Source organism: Mustelus asterias, chromosome 5 (assembly GCF_964213995.1).
Source record: "Mustelus asterias chromosome 5, sMusAst1.hap1.1, whole genome shotgun sequence".
Taxonomy (NCBI): Eukaryota; Metazoa; Chordata; class Chondrichthyes; order Carcharhiniformes; family Triakidae; genus Mustelus; species Mustelus asterias.
The window spans coordinates 74,792,904-74,809,217 of record NC_135805.1 but is presented as its reverse complement, the minus strand read 5'-3'; the positions used below and the strand labels follow the sequence as shown (position 1 = coordinate 74,809,217).

The following is a 16,314-nucleotide window of genomic DNA, read 5'->3' as shown; positions in this document are numbered from 1 at the left end:
TGCCCATTCACTTAACCTAGTTACATCCCTTTATAGCCTCCCTACATCCTCTTCACAATTTACTTTCCTATCTATCTTTGTGATGTCAGCAAATTTAGCAACCATATCATCAGTCCCTTCAACCAAGTCATTTATGTAAATTGTATAAAGTTGAGGCCCTAGCAATCATCCCTAGGGCACACTTATTATATTCTGCCAACCAGAAAAAAACACATTTATGACAATTCTCTATTTCCTATTAGCTAGCCAACCATCATTCCATGCCAATACGTTACCCCCTATACCATGAGTTTTTGTTTTACACAATAACCTGTGATGTGGCACCTTATCAAATGATTTCAGGAAATCTAAGTAGCATGAGCTATAAATATTGGTTGCACCCACAAAGGCGACAGCTAATAATGGTGGGGGCAGTACTACTTGCAAGATGGGATTCCGACCAAAGACCTAAGATGAATCTGGGAGATAGGGAGGTGCAATCATGTTATTTTTAAAACTTGGCTTTTTTGATGACAGCCCCACCACTTTATGGACTGCTGGTTAGGCCTTATATGGAGTTGGTGACCCTGAACACTGCAAGCAAACCAATACCAATTATAATAGGTACTTGGCTCTATTATTAACCTGTTTGAGGGGGCAATATTTGTTCCAGGTCGCAGTCAGGGATATCTCTACTATACTTGAATCAATGTAGTGTAGGACATATTCTGTTGCTATCTGAGTTGAGAGGTCTAAATTGGATCTGTGCATCTATTTTCAGCCTGGGAAAAGAGAACAAGGCGGTCCCAACTAGTTTCGAAATATTATAGATTATCACATTTGTACTGTTTTTATTCACATGTAAGGATCCTGTCATAAGGGTGAAGAGACCAATGGAAACCCTAGGATTGATTCAAAAGTAGTAATCGAATCAACTGATTTCCACATTATCCTGAGAGAGCAGTTTATTGCACTTGTTTCAATATCACAATTGTGCTAAATTGTTGAAATCACTCCTTGGGACTTGTAGTCGTTTGTATTGCACAACAATTTAATTTAATGGGGAGTTTTTTAAAAATGTTGTCTATGGTAGGAACTTGCAATGTCAGCAGCTGATGCTGCAAATAGCGTTAGACACATAAGAAGGGTAGTTCGTAAAGAGGACTAACGATTGCTGAGCTAGCTAGAATACATGTGATAAAGAAATCCAAACAAAAATAGTATCTCATTTCTAATGTGCCACTGTTCATCACGCTAATAACTAATTTATGTTCTACAGGACCACTTGTATGTAGTTGTCTTGACTGCTGATGCTTGGGAATCCATCTGTATATATTGTGTGGAGGGCAACGCAAGAAAAACAATTTCACACACACGACAGTTGTTTAGAAATTGTGGCTGTGATTGACATTTTCTGGCTGTGGGCCTTTCCTGATTTCAGGGGAAGGTCTGCAGGTCAGAAATGTGAAACTACGCTATTGGTCTATAAAGGCAAGCTGGCCTCTAAGTCCACCAACAACTAAAATAAATGATGACTTATGACATCCAGCACTTCCAACAGCAGCTGTTTGTGTCACTTCATGTATAGTATAGTAAAGTCAGGGATACACGACCCTACAACAAATTAGTCTAATTTTGCAGTAGGATTACCTGTGTTCCGAGCTGAACAGATTGCTTATTAATTTCTTATCATTTAAGTCTATTCTTTTCCATATGCAGATATGCTAAACGATGTGTTAATTCGCGATTGCATAGTCGTGGGTGTCTGAGCTGAAAAACTCTCCAACTTTCTGCAGACTAAGGATGACCTTACATTGGATCAAGTGCTGTAGTATATGAGGCAGACCGAGTTTCAAGCGTTTAATCAGGCTATAATGTGTGGCAACACCAAGGCTTTATGTTACTCTATAGGTCAGGTAGGCAACTGGCTGTGGCCCCACCCATACAAAAGCCCATCAAACAAAAACCCACCAAGCGAAAAGGTGGGAAACTCTGCACTGGCAACCATTTTGAGATGCTTGCACTGTGATATGCAGACACCACGATTGTGCAGAAGGGGACGTGGAATGCCAGTGTGGCAAAATTGGACATTTGAAGATTTCCTGAGAATCCGAGCAATTTTAATCAAAGCCTCAGACCTACAAATATTTATGGAACACATTCCACCCAAGAAATGGAAAGTCTAGAAAATGACAACCCTACAGCGGGGAATTAGATAGCCCTAATCCAAACTACTGGTTAGTTACAGCTCAAGTGTAAGGCTTTGGTATTTCTTTTAAAATTGATACTGGAGCTACTGTTAACATATTAGCTAATGACCTCAACTGGCTTCAGTCCATGCCCCTTCACTCAGCAGACATTAAGTTACAAGGTTCAGGCAGCATAGACCTTTCAATTAAAGACAGGATTATTGCTCCTCTTAGTTACAAATGGAGATTGATCGTTGATCCTTTCCATATTCTTCACAATCAACATACATCCTTGTTGAGTGATGATGTTGCCATACCTCCAGAAGTCTTACAAACGAGATGATGTTCAAAGAACGAAGAAAATTACAGCACAAGAACAGGCCCTTCGGCCCTCCAAGCCTACACCAACCATGCTGCCCGACTGAACTAAAATCTCCTAGCTTTCCGGGGACCATATCCCTCTATTCCCATCCTATTCATGTATTTGTCATGACGCCCCTTAAATGTGACTATCGTATCTGCTTCCACTACCTCCTCTGGCAGCGAGTTCCAGGCACCCACCACCCTGTGTGTAAAAAAACTTGCCTCCGACATCTCTTTTAAACCTTGTTCCTCACACCTTAAACCTATGCCCCCTAGTAATTGAATCTTCCACCCTGGGAAAAAGCTTCTGGCTATCCACTCTGTCCATGCCCCTCATAATCTTGTAGGCTTCTATCAGGTCACCCCCTCAACTTCCATCATTCCAGTGAGAACAAACCAAGTTTCTCCAACCTCTCCTCATAGCTAATGCCCCCCCATACCAGGCATCATCCTGGTAAATCTTTTCTGTACCCTCTCCAAAGCCTTCACATCCTTCTAGTAGTGTGGCAACCAGAATTGAACACTATATTCCAAGTGCGGCTAAGGTTCTATAAAGCTGCAACATGACTTGCCAATTTTCAAACTCAATGCCCCTAATGTTCCAATGTTCATCATTGGAATGACTCACTGCCCTTCACGCAACAACCTTCATCATTTTATTTTGAAGCAGTGCAAATACAGCTTTCAGAAGCTGAGGAAGTTTATACACTCAGCAATAAATTCCTTTCTTTCACAGAGACACCATCCACCATGGTGTCTGCCCAGGGGCAGACAAGAAAGTTAAGAATCTCTCAGTTCTTCACAAAGTAAGGCCAGAGGTGGCCGATACAAATGGCAATGCAGCAAATGGTGACCATCCCATGAAGACCTGCTGCATCTGAATTGGCTCTTCCCAGAGTGATGTGGAAGAACCCTTGCAGTCCTGAGTGATCTATTAGAGATGGAAGACCTGGAGAATGGGACTTCTCATCTTTCCCATTATTAGATGCATCTTTTACTGTCTCTGTTGTCTTGTTGGAAGAATCAGCTGCGCCTTTAGTGACAGGACAACTTTCAGACCTTAGCTTCACTGAAACTACCCATTCATTGTCAACTTTATCTCCTGTTGTTCATGAAAGTCTTTGACAGACGAAGCCTTGCCTGTGTCCATATCAGAGCCCATAGAGGATCACACTGTTAAAGAGTGGGTACATTCCAAGGGCAAAAGTTAATTCCCACCTATATTTCAGCACCAGCTGAATGTTTTATCTTCAGAGCTGGAGGTCGGCAGATAGGCTGGGGCAGAATCTTTATCACTTCAGAAGCTGCAGAATCTTATACAGTAATTTTGTCCCTGGGTTGATTCTCTACAGGAAATTTCTCTCATTGCAGAAGATTAGGCTGCCTTGTCTCCATATTCACAGCAATTTTTCCCATTGCCCAAATTGGAGCAACCTCACACAGAAAGAAAGTAAATTCTCCAGGGCAGCTCTACCTTTTGCTGTTCGCAGTTCCAGTTTCAGGATCCCATCTTCGGGGGCTGGGGGTGGTGGAGAAGCCATGTGGACTGTGGGCTGGTCTCTCACCTCCCTGTATACTTGCACTGCAGGCTGCAGAGAGACAGAAGTAGTTGGAGCTTCATTCAGTAACATGTCAGTGTGGGTTTCCTCCGGGTGCTCCGGTTTCCTCCCATTGCCGAAAAATGTGCTGGTTAAATGCCTTGGCCATACTAAATTCTCCCTCAGTGTACCCGAAAATGGGGCTGGAGTGTGGTGACTCGGAGATTTTCATAGTAACTTTGTTGTAGTGTTAATGTAAGCCTACTTGTGACACTAATAAATAAACTTTAAACTTAAAACTTTATGAAATAAAAACAGAAAGTGCTACAAATCAGGAGAAGAGGCAGCGGCACAGTGGTATTGTCACTGGGTTAGTAATCCAGAGATCCTGGATATTTCTTTGGGGACCAGGGTTCAAATCTACCATGGCAGATGGTGAAATTTGAATTTTTTAAAAATCTGGAATAAAAAACAAGTCTAATGATGACCATGAAACCATTTTTGATTATTGTAAAGACGCATCTGATTCACTTGGGGAAGGAAATATCCTGTCCTTACCTGGTCTGGCCTCCATGTGATTTCAGATCCACAGCAGTGTGGTTGACTCTTAAATGCCCACTGAAATGACCTAGCAAACCACTCAGTTCAAGGGCAATTAGGGATGGGCAATAAATCCTGGCCCTGCTCGCAATGCCCACATCCCCTGAACAAATTTCAAAAAACAGTCAGATAGCATCTGTGGAAAGAGAAACAGAGTTCCTGGGCCATAACTTCCTTGGAGCGGCAATCAACATCGGATTGCCACTCCGTACCCGTTTTCATCCACCAAATTTCTTTCGTGCCTGTCTCGCCTGAGCTTCCTGACTCAGGCCAGGTGAGAGCCAGACAGTGCAACTATCCATGAGGCTCAACATCAAAGTGAAAGGGAGTCGGAATGAAGGAGGATGTGATAACCCCCATGATCTGCATGGGGAATCACTAATGGACCTCCCAGTTGGGCTTGTTGAATATGAGCTCCCTGGGGATTGGTAATTAGCTAATCAGGTGGAGCTCATATACCGAGCCCTGTATAAAGCAAAACCCTGTGTGGGTTCATTATCCTTTAGTCCCAGTTGGGACCCGTTGTGTTCACCGCAGGCTTGTGGTAATTCGTTATTTTCATTTAGTACAATAAAAACATGGTTCCTTCACAGCTGTCTGCTGGAGTTATTATAGAGGACATGCCCCTTTTTACTGCATTAGCTGCTGTAAAGCAGGTGAGTTTAAAAGTCCCATTGTAAATGATTGGCCAGGAAGAAGGTAAGACTCTAAGGTAAGTGGATAGGATGAGAGGGAATCAGAGGTCGAGGGGCTTGCTATCAGGGGGGATGCTGAATGTCTGAGATTGGTTCAAGTGGGGTTTGTCAGACATTGTGCAGTGGGATTTGGACACTGGGGAGTTTGGACATCAGGGGGAAGGGGTGGGGATGGGGGTGGGGGTGGGGGTGGGAGGGGGGGGGCTGGACATCCAGAAGTGGTGAAGCGGGTCACAGCAGCGCAACCAGGATTAGTATCAACTGTTGGCTTTGCAGCTGTCCCAGCCCAGAGTGCAGCTAAGTGGGGTGAGGGGTCACCACAGCCTATCAGGCGGGCCCCGGTGAGAGGTCAGGAGTGCCGATTACAAGGGCTTGCTACCCCACCACCTCCCTGCTGATAAAATAGCACTGGAGGCAGGAAGGCAACAAGCATGGCATCCCCACCATCTCACCTGGTTTTACACTTTCCCCAACTCCCTGCCTATTATTAAACTAGAAAGAGTGCAGAAAAGATTTACTAGGATGCTTCCGGAACTTGATGGATTGAGTTATATGGAGAGGCTGAATAGACTGGGACTTTTTTCTCTGGAGCGTAGGAGGCTGAGGGGTGACCTTATAGAGGTCTATAAAATAATGAGGGGCATAGACAAGGTAGATAGTCAATATCTTTTCCCAAAGGTAGGGGAGTCTAAAACTAGAGGGCATAGGTTTAAGGTGAGAGGAGAGATACAAAAGTGTCCAAAGGGGCAATTTTTTCACACAGAGGGTGGTAAGTGTCTGGGACAAGCTGCCAGAGGTAGTAGTAGAGGCGGGTACAATTTTATCTTTTAAAAAGCATTTAGATAGTTACATGGGTACGATGGGTATAGAGGGATATGGGCCAAATGTGGGCAATTGGGATTAGCTTAGGGGTTTTAAAAAAAAAAGGTGGCATAGACAAGTTGGGCCGAAGGGTCTGTTTCCATGCTATAAATAAACCTCTACTCCTGGGAGGGGCATAAAATTCTGACCTTTGAAGTTGTTAAGTTTTAAACATTGAAACATGTTGCAGTTTTAAACATTTCCAAACTTTTTGCCAGTCTCCCCCATAATAGAAAAGCTACTAGGAAGTGGTACACTGAAGGCTGGTCAGAACTATATCAGGGATGAAAGCCTCCGGTTACAAGGAAAGGCTTAAAAACTGGGGTTTCTATCACAAAGACATTGGATAATTTTAAGCAAAGAACATGAGGTAATTTTCCAACCCTGCGCTTCCATAAAACATGATTGGGAAATTCCAATGCAAATTGTGCATGATTTTGTGCCAATTATATGGTTGAATAATCACGCACAGGCCACCATCCTCTCCCCTACCCCCTACAGTGCTGAATCACACATGAATAGAATTATAAAGAAAATATAGTATAGAAACAGATCATTCAGCCAAACTGATCTATGCAGATGTTTATGTTCCACGAAAGCTTTTTCTCATCTTAGTTTGTCTCACCCCATCAACATGTCCTCTACTCCTTCCTCCCTCATGTATTTATCTAGGTTCACCTTAACTGCATCATATTTGAATCAGCCTGTCCCTGCGATCAGAGTGAGGTTACACTGGGTGGGCAGGAGACCTGAGTTGGGATTTTCCAGCCACACTCGCCCCAAGACCAGAAAATCCCACCAGGGTTCAATGGACCTTTGCATAGTCCTGCCCCACCCGCTACAATTCCCATGGTGGGCAGGACGGGAAAATTCCAAACCTGATCTTGATGTATTTCCACCAGAAATCTCTCCACAAATGTGGTGTCAGCCCACTGTTTGTTTTATTCATTTTTTTAACTGATTACCTATTTTTGTTATTGACTCATTTTGTTACACAGAACATTTCTCTCCCATTTCAATTTTCTGCTCAATGGCCAATCCACCAAAAGTAAATACACAATGACATTCCAACTAAAATCACATCCTGAGATGCTAGTATCTTGACAGTTCCCACTTATGTTCAGGCAAAAGGGGCTTCAATGTTAAGTTAACACCCCAATAATCTCCTTGTCTGTTTCAAATGTTTATCTATACTTCCCTTAAAAAATATCTTGAGCTACACCTCGGTCACCCTTCGTGCTGAAGTCTGATGGTGTAGTGGCAGCCGACATACCTACGAATGGATCCCATAAAGTTCATTTGGAGCATGGATGAAGGATCCTGGAAAATCCCTGGAATGATTGGCCTAAGCATTTACAGCATTCCCATGTTCTAACAACTGACTGAACTCTAATGAAAATGTCAACATGGTAGGATAAAATATGGAAAAATTACAAACTGTATTCTTTAAATCTTAAATTCATAATTTACTATTTAAATGGTATATTTACCGCCAGCCCATTGAAAGATTATGATGGAGCAAAGAGAAATGGATTGAAAAACAAATGAGCGAATGAAATAGGAGCAAGAATTGACCATATGATTTCTCTAACCCATCCTGCCATGGAAAACGATTATGGCTGATCTTCTGCCTCAATGTCACTTTCCCACCTGCTCCCTTTATCTCTTGCTCCTTGACATATCAATAAGTTGACAATCTCAGCCTTCAGTATAATCAACATTAGAGCATGAGATAGGGAATTGCAAATCTTCGTTAACCCTCTGGGTGAAATATTTCTCCTCATCGCAATCCTAAATAATTGACCACTAATCCTGGCGCTGTGCCCTTGTATTATAGATTCCATAGTCCGGGGGAAATAACCTCTCAGTGTATCAAGCCCCTTCTGGATCTTGTATGTTTCAAGGAGATCATCTCTCATTCTTCTAAACTCCAGGTAGCATTGGCCCAATTTACTCAGTCCTCTCAGCATTGGACAATGCTACTACCCCAGAAACCAATCCAGTGAATCTTCACTGTGCTGCCTCCATGGTAATTATATCCTTCCTTAAATATACATGCTTTAAAAAAAAATTTTCTTTTTTGTTCTTACTACAAAAGTGAATACCCTCACATTTCCCCACATTAAACATTATTCGCCACATTGTTCCTAGTTTTGTATCATCAGAAACTTGGATGTATTACTTTCAGGTGGCGATTCTCCCAAAAAAGTTCTTTGTGCTGAATTTGCGGGAAAACTGGTGTAAATGACGATTGTTTTTTCAGTGGGAGTTCACACAAGAATCTCCCACACTCTGTGCAATGCAGAGGTCACAATCATGATTATCTTTAAAAGCTCGGGGGCGGGGCCTATTCACGCCAGAGTCCGACAGTTCCGGAACTCTGCGCATGCGCAGTGGCCCCGAACTCTCAGCCTGCACTTTGCTCGCCAGCTCAATCGCTGGCCAGCCCAGGACGCTTGCACTGCTGCCCCTCCTGCCCCCCACGGCATGATCGCTGGCCCCCGTCCATTTGCAGGCCAGCCCTGAATATCCCCCATCCCGGAGCACCCCGCTCCGCCCTCTCTCCCATCCCCAGCAGTGCCAATTCCCCCTCCCTCCCCAGCAGACCCCCTCTCACAGGAGGCAGGCCCACCCAGCAGACCACACCCCCCCAGCCTGCCCCAATCACTTGTCTCCCTCCAGCCCCGACCGATCCCCATGCAGACTGGCAGCGAGAACCCCCACCCTCACAGACCGCCCCCCCTAGACCTTGTCCCCAGCAGGCCTGCCCCAGGCCTTGCCCCCCTGGCACTGCCGCATGCCTGATGGACAGTGCCAAGGTGCTCGCTGGACATGGACATTTTGGCCCTTGGGCAGTGCCAGTGTGCCCATGCTCAGGGGGCACCACACTCCTGCTGCCTGACCACCTGGGGGCCCCAATTGCCCCCCTTCACTCCAGCTGGGTCTCCTGCTACTTCCCCAAAAGTGGAGAGCTAGTGTGAACCCCGCCGGAGTGAAATTGTACTGGCAGGGTGGGAGATGCTGGCAGGGTAGGAGATGCTGGCGAGGTGGGAGATGCTCGTGGACCTGGAGACTTCAGTCCCAGGCCTGCTAATCACAATTAAATAACATTAAAATAAGATTTAAATCACTTACCTGCTGTTCCCACCGGTTTCCAGCATGGTCGGGATATCCGACGCTCGGAGATGTGTGCATGGCGGAAACAGATGCACACATCCCATGAATCGGCCCACACACGATTCTCTTGGCCCGCCGCACTAAAAAATTAGCACGACGCGATGGGAGAATTGGCCCCTCAGTCTTTTTATCCAAATCATGAATATAGATTGTAAGTCACTGAGACCCAGCACTGATTCTTGTGGCACTCCACTAGTTACAACATGTCAACACCAAAAAGGCCCAATTTATTTCCATTGTCATGTAAGTACACTACAGCTTCCTCAACTACCTACGGGCATATTGAACATTTTAAGGAAGACCTGTGTTTTTCTGGAAAGGTCCTATGTGGATTATACTGATGGACCATCCTGGGAGGACATGGGATTTCACACTTAAAGAGGTGACTTACCTGCTTCAAACAGACATTCAAAAGAAAGGTGTGGAAAATGCAAAAGGCTGGATGTATCTCCTGGGTTTGTGAGGACAATGGAGATTGTATACTGCATCTCTAGAGTCATCCTGTTGATCTATCACTCGGAATATGTTAACAGAACTGAGATGAATGCAAAATATTACTATTTCCCCTCTCAGGGATACACAAGGAAAATAGCTTAAAAAAAACTATCTGGAGACCATGGAGTGATAGAAACAGAAAAACAAAGACCAAGAAGGACCTTTCTCTGTCTCTACTGCTGAAGGAAGGTTGTCTAGCAGACACAAGCAGAAACAAACAGCAAAGCCTCTTCAGTTAATCCTGCAATGTCCCTCTGGGGACAAGCTGACAAGTGTCTCCAATAGACTGAAAAAACAAAAACAGCTCCAAATTCTACTGGAATCATCTAGCTTTACAGCTGCAACGTACCATCATCTACACCTCATAGACAAGTCAAAGACTGATTTGTATATTCTTTTTAAAATTTGATTTGTACTCTTTAACTTCTCATTTCTGATCTGTGTGTGTGTTGTATCTTTACTATTTTCTCTTGTGTTTGATTAACTAATAAACTTACTCTTTGAGTCAAGAATTGGCTTCTTAAAAATAAATGCATTGTGATTGGGAAAAAGTATCCATTTTAAACAAACCTTTGCTGCAACCAACAGAAGAGGTTGGAAAAAAAGGGGAATCAGCTTACTCCTTCTCATCTGGGATCGTAACACTATTTTCTTCTTTCTGTTCATTAACCGGTCCTCTATCCATGCCAATATATTGCCCCAACTCCATGAACCTTGTCTTAAGTATTAGTCTTTTGCGTATCACCTGGTCAAATATTTTTTGGAAATCCAAGTATACTACATTGACTAGATTCCCATTATCTACCCTATTAGTTACATCCACAACAAAATCTATAAATTTGTCAAACACAATTTTCCTGTATAAAACCATATAAACTCTATCTGGTCATGTTGTGATTTTCTAAGTGCATTGTTAATAGATTTCAGTATTTCCCAAAGACCAAAGTTGTGTTAACTGACCCATTGTTCTCTGTTTTTTTTTCTCCCTCCTTTTTTGAATAGATGTTGGGCGTGATCTTACCATCCGCTCACACTGTGCTCTCACTGCAGTGAAGACGGAGGTTTTGGCAACAAGCCAAATCTCCATTCATGCAGCAGGATGAGAAAATCCTTCTGGCGTGAACAGTCGGAAAATTATGGCCGTTACATTTACTCACTTCCAATTCACTGGGACTATTCTAGAATTTGTAAAATCATGACCAGTGCATCCATTAATTCTGTATTACCACTTTTAGAAGTATAGGAGGAGGCCATTAGATCCTGGACATTTGTTGGCTTGTAATACCTTAAATTTCCCTAATCTTTTTACTCTGTTAATAGTAACTACTTTAAACCCCTCAGTTTTATGAGCCCTTTTTTGGTCATCCCTGGTTTTTAAAACAGTCCCAATCCTCCCTCAAGCTTATTTCTAATCTTCATAACCAAGTGGAGTTTGCACCTTCTCCCCGTGTCTGCGTGGGTTTCCTCTGGTTTCCTCTCACAGACTGAAAGATGTACTGCTTAGGTGCATTGACCCGAACAGGCACTGGTATGTGAGGTGGGCATGGGTGGGATTCTCTGATCTCGTTCATAGCCGCTCCACTGCAAGTGAGAATGGAGAATTTGGTGTTCCAACCAAAATTTCATTCACTTTCCATTGCACCGGAGAATCCCAACTGCGCACAAAGATTGAGATTTTTGGCGTATAAGTTTTGTATTTTAATCTACCATTGTCCTTAACTTTCTATGTAAGCCACAGACAGATCTTTCTTGCTGAGTTTTTGGTTTTTAATGGAACATCTTGTTGTTGACCATTTTGAATAATTTCTTTAAATGTTTCCTTCTGTTTATTTACCACAATATCTTTTAGTTTTATCACCCAATGAACCATAACTATCTCTCCCCTCATACCTTCATAATCAGCTTTGTTTACAATTTAGATTATCGCTTTGGACTTGGCAAACTTAATATCAAATTCAATTATATCATGATCACTTTTTCCCAGAGGATCATTTAAAATGAAACTACTAATTAACACTTTCTTTACACATACTAGATTTCAGACAGCTTTGTCTTTAGTTGGTTTCACTATACATTGTTGTATGAAGCTGTCAAACAACTTCTCCTGACCACCTTTGCCCATTAGATTTTTCCAGTCTATACAAAAATTTTAAAAACCCCATGATTGTTGTATAGCCTTTGTTCCAAGCTTCCATTATTCTTGCTTAAAAGTTTGTCAAACAGTTTAACTAACGCTAGGGTGCCTAAAAACTACTCCCACCGGCATTTACTGACTCTTGATATTTCGAATTTCCACCATACTGATTCTACTTCCTGATCAGATTCAAGATTATCTGTAGGATTGAGACTCAACAAAGTATTGATGTGTTAGTATCACCCTCCATATCAGTTTCTAAAGGGCATTGACATTGACATGGTTGAGGCTACATGGTCACAATGGTGAAGGGTTCAAATATCAAGAGACGTAAGTTAAAAACTAAGAAAGAAAGTCAAGGAAAACACATGTGCAGTAATCCACTGGTTTCATGGTCCCAACAAGGAGTCTCATCTGCTAAAAACAGATATCATAAATTCTAGCATTGCATGAATTGCTAGCGATTAGTTTTAAGGTATATAGTAAAAACATGTGCAAGATATTCTTACATTTCTGATCAGCACTTCCAGTGGAACAAGTTGGAAAAGGTACTCATAGCAGTTAACAAACACACTTCATAAAACAAGTTTACTACTGAGAGCCATTAGAGAAAATAGCATAAATGAGTTCAAGAGGCAACCAGCATCTGAAATTCTGCCTTCACTATTATTTGTGGAAAACATAGATGTAAATAAAAAGCAATTGAGTTTGTGGAGATAAAAATATTTAGCCATACTGAATGCTTCAATGAAGCAGCTGTCTAAAATGGATTCATCAGCACTGGAAATATTGAATAGGTTTTATATTTGTCAATCATTGGCGGTTCTTTGAAATGTAAATATTAAGAGTAGATCAATGTGCTTATGCCCCAAATATGGGTTGAATCCACAACCTTCCAACATAGAGGTGAGAGTGATACCCCTGAAGTAAACCAATATATATCACAGCTTACATTTTCCATCAAGTATATTTTTATCCTGATTGGCTATTTTAATGATCAAGCGTTACTATCACGCTGGTCTTTAAGGTGTATATTTATTGATATAATTTCCTGCTCAATTACTTTAATTCTCGAGGCAGTGTTCATCAACATATATACTTCCACACTGAATCCTTCAGGACCTTTCTCACCCATCAAAAATTAGTTTAAAATCCTTTACAGTTCTAACAATAGATCACCATGCTCGGTCATTCAGAAAGCACATTCCACAGAATAAAAGTATATGGTGCAAAGGTGGATAGGAGAGGTTAAGAAATAATTTAAAAAGAAGATAGACTGCATGGTCTTGACAGGTGACATACATTTGTTTCCCAAAAATGGGCAGCTCTGAAAATTTCAACATGCCTGCATTTCAATGCTGAACAGGACCACTGGACTCCACTTTTATCAGCAGGAATAAGAAGAAAGTGAGAGTAATTTTTAAAAAATTATTCCTTTCTCAGAATTACTAAGCCATTGTGTGGAGTGGATGGGACAAGCCCATAATCCATCTCCTTGCTTGCTCCAAAAAACAATTCAATCCAGTTGAATCTGGTATGCCCCAAACAAGGGGCATACCAGATCCAAGTTGACAAGAACATGTATTACACCTGATCTCACGCTTAGCCAAAAGGCTGAGAAGCGATAGTGAGAATAATAGAGATAAGAAGGTAGATTTTCATCTACATCACCCGGGCAGAAATCTGACAAAGCAAATTCACTGCCCTTTATAAAGCCCACCACATTACTGTCCAGGTGGAAAACATGCAATTCTAGACTAAATGAACGATGAAAAGGTTTAGATTCCTCTTGACTCCAGCTCCCAATTTCAAGCATTTACAAACCTCCAATCAAACCTCTCACCCAGAGCACCCAGAGGAAAAAAAGACACAGATCATTATTTATATTAATTTACCAACTGGCTGAGTTTAAAAAGGTGGCATTTGAGAGCATTCCGAAATATTTTGTAGCTTGCCGACTTTGTAAGTGTTTGTATATTTTACAGTTAATATAGAAACTTCATTGAGTGATTGTATTGTCTTTGGGGTCGTCTGTGGTTGAAAACTGTAGATTTCTGTGTCATTTTCCACAAGTGATGACAAGTGTGGTAATTGCTAGCAGATAACATCTGTTCCAGCAAAATTCAAGTTGCAAGTTTTTACTCAGTTGCTGATGTTGGTTTCAAAACCATATCTTTAAGACTGCCACAGTTTACTGAGTATCCAGGCAGCTGGAGTGCTTGAGTTTGTTGAGAATATTCCAGCAACTGTAACTGAATCTGGCAGGAGTTTGGGGTCACCGCAATGTCTTGCTTCCAACACAGGCCACACCTTTGAAGCTGTCCAACTTGCACTGACCATGAAGTCGGAGTGTGCTCTGGCTGAAACAAGTTCAGCATGATCTGCCAACGGCCCTGCATCAGGGCTCCTGTGATTCGCCTTTTTGTTTACAGTTCAGGAGGGGTTTTTTTTTCGAGCCCTCAGAGAGAACCTGGCAAATATAACCTGAAAATTAAACAAACCCACATTCACTAATGGGCTGGTTTAAAATTTCAGTGAGCATACAGACTGATCTGTTAGTTTTGATGATGCTGAAAATGACCACTATTGGTAAGGGTCACTTCCGAATGTCTACTCTCATTTTATGACCTTTTTTTCTTGTAAAATCTATTACAGCTGCCTTAAGACAATTGAATCTTTGATTCACTTTCCAAGAATATCTGTTTTCAAAGAGGTAATTGCACATGGGGACTGGACACACTTTATGTGCAGTTCAAAACATTCTATTGTGAAAACATTTGCTGCAGAGTTATTAGAATGTTTTCTGAGTAAAATGAAGTAAAAACAGCTATTACAAAAATTCCAACTCATTTTATTAGCTATGAGGAAGAAGGTTCATTTTTCTCCGGGGCAAATTGCTTGAGCCATGTTCGAACGATAGCATACTTACAAGATTCTGGAGGACAAGGGAGGAATTTAAATCTAATCTTTGCAAAGCAACAATAACAGGTATAGACTTTTATTTAGTCTTTGCTAAATTAACACAGATGGTTATGAGTCTTCAACAGGAAAGATTTTCACCGAAAAGGACAGATACTGGATCACATGGAGTTTGTTACATTTTTGCTCTACGGAAATGATTGAAAAACTTCTGTGAACTTTGATTGTCGTCATTGCCAACCACCCATTCCTCTAAAAACATAAGTTTCACTGTTAAAACAATAAGAGGATCCAACTTGGAAAACAAATTATTTTCAATGTTTCGTTAATACTTACATGACAGACGAGCGTAATGTCTTCACTCTGACCGCTGCTTTTATTTTATGTACATTTACAATTCTTTTTTTGTATCTGCGCCCATAAGCTGAACTGCTGAAACTTTAAACAGTGAAGCTCTTGATGTACTAAAGGTCTCAGTCATTTCCTTAACTGGATTATTTAATTAAAATAAGGAGAGGTACATATGTTGGACCATTGCACAAGCATAACCAGCTGGTTCCTTTCTGCACTCAAATCTGGGGAGATACTATCATCAGCACAAAAATAGAGGCCAGACTTCATTTATGCTATTACTAACTGCTGCACTTTGCCCTCTACACAGACACACACATAAAAAGTCAATAGGTTCAACATGCAATGGTGTCATTCCAAATTTCACCATTTACTGTGATATCCCAAACACTTTTTTTTTCTGTGATGGAGGAGTCAATTATGAGATTGAATGACTAGTTAAGCAGATACGTAAACATTGTTGGGTGCTAAAGGCAACAGAATTCAAGTTCAAGGGATTCTTAGTTTGATCAGTGCTGGATTGGGACACTTTCTATGCAGTTAGTATTAAAATGTCTCTTTATATTATGAACAACAATGCTCAAACTTTGGCCAGGAACTTCCAACAAGGAGCAGCATTCACAGTGAGCACTGGTCAGAACTGCAAATGTTCCATCTTTAATTTAAATAAACAGAAATTTAAGGTTTGTGAGCTTGCAATTTCCTGATCAGCACTCGGGGATTTAGTCATAATGTTTATTTTTGAATGCGATGTTGTGCATACTTATGTGTTTCACTTTTTTGTCCTGTCTTTTGTCAAAAATCAGGACTTCCTTCACCACGATTTGTAAGGTTGCTCATCATGCGTAGGTATAGGAGGAGTCCATTCAGTTCCTCCAGATTGTTCTGTCATTCAATTCAATTGTTAAATTAAGTCAGCTAATCTGTATAATGACTTCATCTATCCACTTTGGCACAGTGAGCCATTTACATGGAAATGGCTGAAACTTTTAAAAATTTCTAAATCAGTATTA

At 41.5% G+C, this 16,314-nt stretch overlaps 1 pseudogene; it reads right to left on the bottom strand.

The window, feature by feature from the left end:
- Positions 1 to 13,454: 13,454 nt before the first annotated feature.
- LOC144494484 (U2 spliceosomal RNA) lies at positions 13,455 to 13,657 on the bottom strand (annotated as a pseudogene).
- Positions 13,658 to 16,314: the final 2,657 nt, after the last annotated feature.